This window comes from Bidens hawaiensis, unplaced genomic scaffold (assembly GCF_021521415.1).
Source record: "Bidens hawaiensis isolate Kalapana, Puna unplaced genomic scaffold, B.hawaiensis_p1.1 tig00022738_1, whole genome shotgun sequence".
In the NCBI taxonomy this organism is placed as follows: domain Eukaryota; kingdom Viridiplantae; phylum Streptophyta; class Magnoliopsida; order Asterales; family Asteraceae; genus Bidens; species Bidens hawaiensis.
Genome location: NW_027493556.1, coordinates 192,979 through 202,096, shown reverse-complemented (window position 1 = coordinate 202,096; position 9,118 = coordinate 192,979). Strand labels below are relative to the sequence as shown.

The window sequence follows — 9,118 nt, the reverse complement described above, 5'->3', positions numbered from 1 at the left end:
CCATTCAATTAAATAATACTTATTTATTAATTTTTTTATTATATTTTCGTTTTTTTTTTCATTCACAAAAAAATGAAAAAATAATTTAAATAAGCCGAGTTACAACCAAGCAACGAGCTAAACTAGCCCTGGCTTGAGCAAGGCTCGTTATAAAACAAGTCGAGTTGAGCTGGCTCATTTAGATTTAAGCTTTTTTTCGAACAAACATTTTTTAATTTGAAAACCATTAAAACCATCAAACAAGTAAAAGTGTGAAAACCATATATTCAAGATTTTAAAGAGACGATATCTTTGATTAGTTAACAACACGAACTTTAATCTTTCGACATCTATATAACAAATGGATGATACACATTATACACGTAACAAGATTAACGTGTCACGAAACTATAATCCTGGTACAATAAATATGAAAATGTGACGCTCGTAAAGCTTCACAACCCTTGCTTTTCCTGTACAAAAAGCATGCAGATTACACACGATCAATCAACGTTCATATTCGTTTTGACCTTTTATTGTCGGAAGTCAACAGGGCGAAACTGGAAACTCGATCAAAACAATGAAAGAAGCCTTCTCAGCCTCCCTTAGATACTGTACACTTCCGTTCATAATCTTCACGAGTCGTTGACTTATGTAAAGTCCAAGACCTTCTCTCGACACATTTCGGTTACTATGAAACATGTCCTGAATCAACTTCTCCGGCATCCCAGGCGACGGATGGGTAATTCTGTCATTTCACATTCCACTTTAATATTAAAATATATATAGTTACTAAAAATCATCATGCACCGTGTATAAGCGCGTTGTGCAGTTATAGCAGTTCTCAACATATTATTGGTTTTAAAAGAGTAAACTCTGGTTTTTGTCCCTGTGGTTTATCTAAATTTGCGGTTTTAGTCCAATAGTTTCAAATTTGTGATTTTCGTCCCTGTGGTTTCATTTCACATTCAATTAAACCCGAATTTATTAACCCATTAAGTCTGGTCATTAAACCCATCAGCATATCCTTCACGTGAGGGGGCAGTTTTGTCCTTTTTTTCCCAAATACACCCCAGCCCCTCACGTGAGGGGAGGGGGGATTGCGAATTACGACTCGGGTTTATTTGGGGAGAAAAGGACAAAAATGCCCCTCACGTCCGCTGATGGGTTTAGCGACCAGACTTAACAGGGTTAATAAATTCGGGTTTAATTGTAGGTGAAATGAAACCACAGGGACGAAAATCGCAAATTTGAAACTATTGGACTAAAACCGCAGATTTGGACAAACCACAGGGACGAAAACCGCAGTTCACTCGTTTTAAAATAATCTTTATATGTTCAATTAATTACATAAATACCCTATGAAATATAAAGTTAAAACATACGCGATAAAAAAGATATTAATGACCTGAATTCGAGATGTGCGACTTGTATCTTGGCACCAATGTGTTCCATTTTATGAGTTACACGGAACAAAACCGAAGATCCTTCGAAATCGGGAGTGAAACTGAGAGCGTTAGATAAGAAATCCGAGAGTACTTGTTGAACCCTCAAATTGTCACCGAATACGGATAACGAAGTAACTTTTTCGGGTGCATCTAAAACGACTTCCACTTTCCGCTCACGGCTCAAACTCTTGACCTGGTTCAAAACCACCTCTAATGACTCCCCGAGTTTGAACTCGGCGCATTTCACTTCCATGTAACTGAAACAATGTATTCGCGTTAACTTAATTATGTGATATCGAAATATAAGATTCTCAATGTAATAATCAGATAATCATTTTATTGGAAATTTAAAAAAGAACTATATTTTTTTATTTTTCACAACAAAAATCCTTCAACCTGATTTTGGTCTCTCTCAACTTGAAAAAATATTACGCGTAAACGTCTACTAATTTTGTATGATTTAATTAGTAAACTTGTCTAAAATGCGTGTATTATGATTTTTTTTAATAATGACTTGTTAACTCTTAAATTTGTCAAAATTTAACAAAATGACATTTTAACCCTTTTGCAAATATACATATATATATATATATATATATGGTGAGGATCCTAAGAGCACCCTTTGGAAATTAAGAATTTTGAGAACCATTTTACAAAAAAAAAAAAACCCTTTAAAAAAATTATAAAACAAAAAAAAAACGGAAATTTTTAAAAAGTAAAAAAACCAAAAATTTTATTTTTCATCCCGGTTTCATATAAAAAGAGGAAAAAAAACCTTAATTATACACATATGTATATTTTTATTTAATCTCGATTTATATAATGTATACATATGTACATTATCATTTATCTTAATTGTACATATGTGTATACAGAATAATGTATAAAATTAAAAAATACGTATTATACATATATGTATAATTTTGCTAAACCGATATTTTTTTCCAATTTTTTTTAATTTTTTTTATGAAACCGGGATGAAAAATAAAAAAAAATGGTTTTTTTACTTTTTTTATTTTCGCTTTTTTGTTTTGTTTTATTTTTTTTTTCATTTTTCTTAAAAAGAATTTTTTTTGTGGTTCAAAATGGTTCTCAATTTCAAAATAGTTCTCACATGATCCTAATCCTATATATACATATATATATATAAAATATAAAAAAAAATAGAAACTTTAATATAGAAACTAGTTTAGTAAAAAAGAAATACAATTTTATGACAAAAACTATTAGATTATCGAAAAATGATGATTTTATCAGTAAATAATCAAATAATACAAACTAATTACCGCGGTTTCTAGGTAAAGTTACAACCAAAAACCACAGCAGTATCTGATAACGAACAAAATAAACAAGCTCGATTAAAAACCATACCATTGTTCGATACTCTCTATATCCGAATCGTCAACAATTTGTTCCAGCTGTTCACGACATAAGCATCCATTACGCAAAATCCGTATCTGCTCACCACACAACTCGGATTCCATCAAATCCTCGATAAACTTAATCCCATTTAAACCATTCTTAAGGTCATGTTTCAAATACGACACTTTCGTAAGACTATTCAACGCCGCCTGTTCCGACATCTTTTGCACCAGCATCGCGTGTTGCAGCTCGGGGCTCGTCACATGTATAAAACACAACACATCCGTAATCTTTCCGTCCCCGTTCACCCTTTTGGTAGCCGAAAGCAACCCCTCGACGTACTTATCGTTTTGGTCGAAAAACCCGAACATTAATTTATCCGTATCCAACCCGGAAATAACCTCGTTTAGTAATATCCGGAGTCGGGTCAACATATCGCCTTTGACCCGACACCCGAAATTACCATCGGTGAAAACTTCACCTAACAGCATTTTATTATCCGCCTCTTCGCGTGGAAAGCCCGTTAACTTTACCATCGCGTTGTTCCATTCCAAACATTTACCGTATTCATCCATCATGAAAATCGGCGGGATAAGTGCACACGGGCTTCGGATAATACTCGCGTAATCACCTTTCGCCTTCGTGTATTTTTCGACTATCATTTTCTGAGCGGTTAGATCTTGCCCGACAAAGCACACGCCTACGATCGTTTGCTTTAGATCACGGCTGCAACACGCGTTCGTCATAAGGGTAATTTGGTCATTTGGCTCTTGACTACCGAAACATTTAAACTTTATTTCAACGTCTTTTTCTTCAACCCCTGTCATTATAAAAAACGAAACCTCGTATTATTAACCGCTAATTATCTTGTTCTGATTATTCAATATAAACAAACGTAAACAAAATACCTCGTAAAGCAGACGAAAGCATGACTTTGACTTCTTCAACCGAATCGTCAACAACCAAATCAACTAACGGGACACCAACCGCTCGATCCAAGGGCAATCCGGTAATTTCCGCTATCTTGTCATTCCAACCACTAACATTCCCATTTCCATCAACCGCAAACACCGGACCGACGCGGTTTCAATCAACCGAACCATTTCATTAGCCACAACCCGCAACTCATCAACCCGTTGTATACTCATACCAACATCCGGAACTCTAACAATCTTCTTATCATTATCATCGTCATCACCCGCCACGTCACCACTACCCGCCACGTCATCATCTTGCAAAGACCCTCGTAATATCAACTGCAACGAATGAATCGCGTCCATCTCCACATCTTCCCACGGTAAGCTTCGGTTTTTCACGACTTCGAGAAACGCCTTAAACGAGGATCTCGGGTGCATTTTCCGCCAGTCGTCTTTATCATCCGGGTCGTGTTTCGCCCCACCCCATTTAACCTCCTTCGCCGCGTGGGACCGGAACCAAAACAAAAAATCTTTCGACGTTATTTTAACCGCCGCCATTCCACAAACCGCTTTCCCGAGAATCGGGGCGTTTCGATACCCAGCATCCATTAAACTATCCGTGCTTAAACCCGTGCTCCCGACATGTTCTTCCAAAAGCCAGTTCACGATATCTTTAACTTGCGATTCGGCTGGCGTGACACCGAGTAACCAAAACTTGTCTTTGTAATATAAAGCCGCCCCGTCACACGTAACGAGATCCATCACGTTAGGCGATTGCGTCATAATCCCGATCGGCGCGTCTCTCAAAAGCATATCGCAAAGAACCGTCTGCATTTTTAATATATGTTTTTCGCGTTGTTGACCGGCTAACTCGACTTCTTTGTTGATTTGAACGCCGAACACTTGGATCAAAAATTCACACGCGTAACGTAACGGAAACGATACGAACCGAGCACTCGAATGATGACAAACAACCAAACCCCATAACCATTTACCCTTTTGCGAATGTTGAATATTAACCCCACTTTGCGACTCGTTAACATTATCGTTATCGTCATCGTCCTCGTCCTCGTCATCACCTTCACCGTCGTTAATGGTAACCGGCATTACCAGAGACGCCAGCGAGCCCATATTCGCCATGTACTGCGAATGACACCCGTGTGGGGGCCGCAAACCCGACCCGGAAAGATTTAACGGTTCGGTTAAGTTCTTCGTTTGAATCACTTTAACCGGTTGAGCCAAACAATCACAAATCACTCTAACTTTATTCTTCATAAAAAGCGCCCGCGACGCCTGCGGGATGTCGGTCGCGGGATAATGCAACCCGAGATACGGTTCAAGTTCCGGTTTTTTACACTCGGCGATAACCTCACCGTGCTCGTCTTCATGAAACTTATACACCATAACTCGATCATAACCGGTTAACTCACTCACTTCTTTAACTAAAACATCACACAACCGCGATATATTCCCGCTTTGTAACGACTGCAGCCGCGAAATCGCTTTCGCGGCGAGCTTATACGATTTTAAAGCTCCGGCTGCAGTTACGGGTACTTCAGCGGGGTTTACAGGCTCTAAATCTATTATCAACCCGATATCATCTCGATGCAAAATTGCGTAAAACGGTTTATTCGAAGTTTTACAATGAACTAAAATCGGGTTTAGCAGATTAACCTCGGGGAAATTAACGGCTTTTTGAAGAGTGGACGCGCTTGACGATCTAAACAGTGTCCGAATATCCGTCCCGAATGTTAACACCTCCTGCTGCTCGATACTCGGGACAGCGTGCGGGGCGAGATCGAGCATCTCCAAGGTGTTTTCACTATAAGCTAACACACCTAAAGTTTGATCATCAATGGCTATCATACACCCAAAGGGTTGTATTTGACTACCTCTTTGGATTTTTCTTAGATAAGCTGACACGGTGGTGGATGGAACGACGTTGCTGGTGGACGTTATTGATGTCGAGTAGTCGAACTGGCGTTCGGACTCTTCGAAATCGACGTGGAGTTTAGCGTCGATTGGGGTTTGAGAGTTAACACGGGCGTCTCGTTTTAATCTTAAGGAACTGCTCCTGGAGCAGTGGGATTTGGATGACATTTTTGTTTGTGAAATTAGGGCTTTATGATCAAGAACTCAAGAATTCAAGATTCTTTGAATCCAATAAAACAGTGAGAATTAGAGAAAGATTATAACATGAAAATTGATGGGTATAATAAAAAGTTTAAACCCAGATGGGAATCAAACAGTAAACATCAAATTCAAGTAATTCAAGATTAAGGTTTGATCAAGAACTCAACTTTGAATCCAATAATATAGTGAGAATTAGAGAAAGATTATAACATGAAAAATGATGGGTATATTAAAAAGATTAAAACCCAGATGGGAATTAACCAGTAAACATCAAATTCATTGAATTCAAGAATTCAAGATTAGGGTTTGATCAAATACTCAAGAACTCAAGAACCATTGAATCCAATAATATAGTGAGAATTAAAAAAAGATTATAACATGAAAAATGATGGGTATATTAAAAAGATTAAAAACCCAGATTGGAATTAAACAGTAAACATCAAATTCATGTAATTCAAGAATTCAAGATTAGGGTTTGATCAAGAACTGAAGAACCTTTGAATCCAATAAAACATTGGGAATTAAATAAAGACTATAACATGAAAATTGATGGGCTTGTTGTAAAGATTAAAACCCAGATGGGAATCAAACAGTATATATCAAATTCATGGAATAAAGGTTGAGATTCTTTTAAAAAGATCAAGAAAACAAGAATTCAAGAATTTACCCTTTAAAATTAGATTCTTTTGGGGATAAAGTTTGCACCTTTTAACTCTTTTGGAATAGATGAAGATAAGGGTGTAATATTCTTGACAAATTGCTACTCAAAATTGACTCAAAAACACATGATTTTTTAAAGAATGGTTTACTGTAAATTATCAGCAAGATATGCCAAACTTGGAGGATAAACACTGGAGTTTAATATTTAAAAATTTTAATAATTTAAAAAATGACAACTTTAAATCTCTAATGATGAAAATTTGGTGTAAATAATAAAATAGTTAGTGAAAAAGTGTGATGGGCCATATGGATTAGAAACTTACAATTTTAAGACCGACAGAGCTTCTATGTTTAACATTATTTTGTGTTGTGTTTGTTTTGTTTACTATATTTGGGGATTTGGCTAGATTGGAAGAAGGTGAGTTGTGTGGTGTTTTGGTCCAATGAATTTATAAAAAATATTGCAATTTGCAAGAGGATAAGCCCCCACTCTGTTTTATCTAGTTTTGTTAAATGATACATAAGAATATTATTAACTGTATATTAAACAGCAGAACTCAAGCATTAATAATATTGCTCGAAACAAACTGAGCTTAAGCTTTCGTAATTTAGATGAGACATGATCGAGCATAGGTGAACTTGGGCTTAGATCGGCTCGTTTACAACCCCTACTTTCCTCCCCTCTCACAGAATCTATTCAAAGGCGACGTCCTTACGAGCTTCTCATCTTCATCTCTACTCTTGAAGAGGTAGGTCCCAGCAGAGCCCAGTTGGACCCGCAAGACTCACCTCAAAGAGGGACGTCTGCGCAGTTGAACCCGCAAGACTCACATTCAACAGGGACGTCTGCGCAAAGGCTAAACTCGCAAGACGCACCTTTAAAGAGAGACGTCTGCGCAGAAACCAACTGGATCCGCATGACCCACCATGCTCAGAGACGTGACGTCCTTACGCGCAGTACGCAAGCTGTTCCCGCAGGAAAAGCCTCCCAATGGTCGACGTACTCCGCCTGTTCCCGCAGCAACGGATACTAGCCATCAGGGAAGGCTACCCGCGCAGCAAGGCTACACGCACAAGGCACTTAACTCTTAAATAATTCAGTAATGTCACCTGAAGAAGGAGTGAGCAAGCCGGGAATATTCCCGCCCAAAGCCGGGAAAACTCCCGCCCAAATGAGCCATTCCGTACGCTACTGGAGGATCTTTTGTACTGTACCTGACGAGGTATGGACAAAAGATCTGACCAAAGCTGCGACAGCTCACTGACAACAGTACAACGAGCAACATGCTCTATTACTTAATGTCACTATCAGCCGCTGCCTACTCACCAACCTGTCGTAGCACGTGCATAGCCTGCAGTTGGTGGAAAAGGAATAGTACACAGCCGGCCTGGTCACTATCAGCCGCTGCCTACCCACCAACCACCAGCATGGCATGTGCGTAGCCCACAGTTGGCAGAACAGGAATACTATTCAGCCGGCTGTACCTTCTTGGAAACCTACCTTCGGCTATAAATACTCACCTTGGAATGGTATGGACACATTATCTTACATTATCGGATATCTTATTATCATCTTATCTTTTCTAGCAATCTCTTAATATACACTTATATTCAAGAGCAATCTAGTCTGATTCTCACGCCGGAGGGTGGTCACAAGGAGGTACCCCCCTTCTCAGTGACGAGCTCACGGTGTCTGTTTTGCAGGTTATCGGAAGAACCATCTTTGCCGGATCTAACCCCTCGTGGGAAACATCTATTTAACCCCCAGATTATCCGTAATCTGCCCGGGGTCGATTAGTGTTTCTTCAACAACTGAGTTGAATTAATAAAGATTATGTTGTCACAATCTTAAAAAAAAAGAGGTTCTCACATTTGTGAGACAAAAAAGGATTTCATTGACTTGTGAATATGGCAATGGAGGATAGACAAAGAAGACACCAACATAGCAATGTAGCATGCAACAATTGTTTCCTTGTTGGAGTTAACTGAATCTTAAAAGGACTTGATTATTTTGATACTTTTTAGTTATATTCAATCAAAACGAGGTGGGCTTCAATGGGTTTTGCGTATAAGTTAGATGTCGAATAGCTCCATATTTATCGTCCTTTACATATAAGCAAAAAAAATCAATTACATACTATTTTTATAAGTTATGTCACATTTTTGTTTAAATTTAACATGTTGAGAGACGTTAACGTGTAAAAAATTGTTGAAAGACTTTAACAAGAAAAATCAGAAAGTATGTAGTTTTTTTATGGTATTTGCCCATTATAAATAGAAGACTCATTTAGGTTTACGAGTCAGCTCAAGCTTGATAACTAAAGCTCGGGCTTAGGCTCAATCAAGCACTTTCAAGCTTATTTTAGGCTCGGTCTTGGGCTCGTCTAAACTCGGATCAATCAAGCATTTTCACGAGCCGATTTAAAATGGCTCACTCGCAACTCGAGTAGTTTACACCATGGACGAGAAAAACTGATACTGGTACCGATTCGATATCTGTACCAAGTTTTGAGTTTCCGTTACCGGTATCTGTATTTCTAGATTTTTTTCCTTCAATACCAGTATCAAACCGAACATTTCAATATCAATATAATTTGTAAATATCGATACCGGTACCGG

At 38.1% G+C, this 9,118-nt stretch overlaps 1 pseudogene across 1 annotated transcript; it reads right to left on the bottom strand.

Moving 5' to 3' along the window:
- Positions 1-267: 267 nt before the first annotated feature.
- Positions 268-5,842, bottom strand: LOC143566181 (phytochrome C-like; annotated as a pseudogene). Its single transcript, XR_013141194.1, has 4 exons — positions 3,698-5,842; positions 2,799-3,609; positions 1,388-1,684; positions 268-727 (listed from the first exon to the last, which is right to left on the bottom strand). The product of XR_013141194.1 is annotated as a phytochrome C-like (transcript).
- Positions 5,843-9,118: the final 3,276 nt, after the last annotated feature.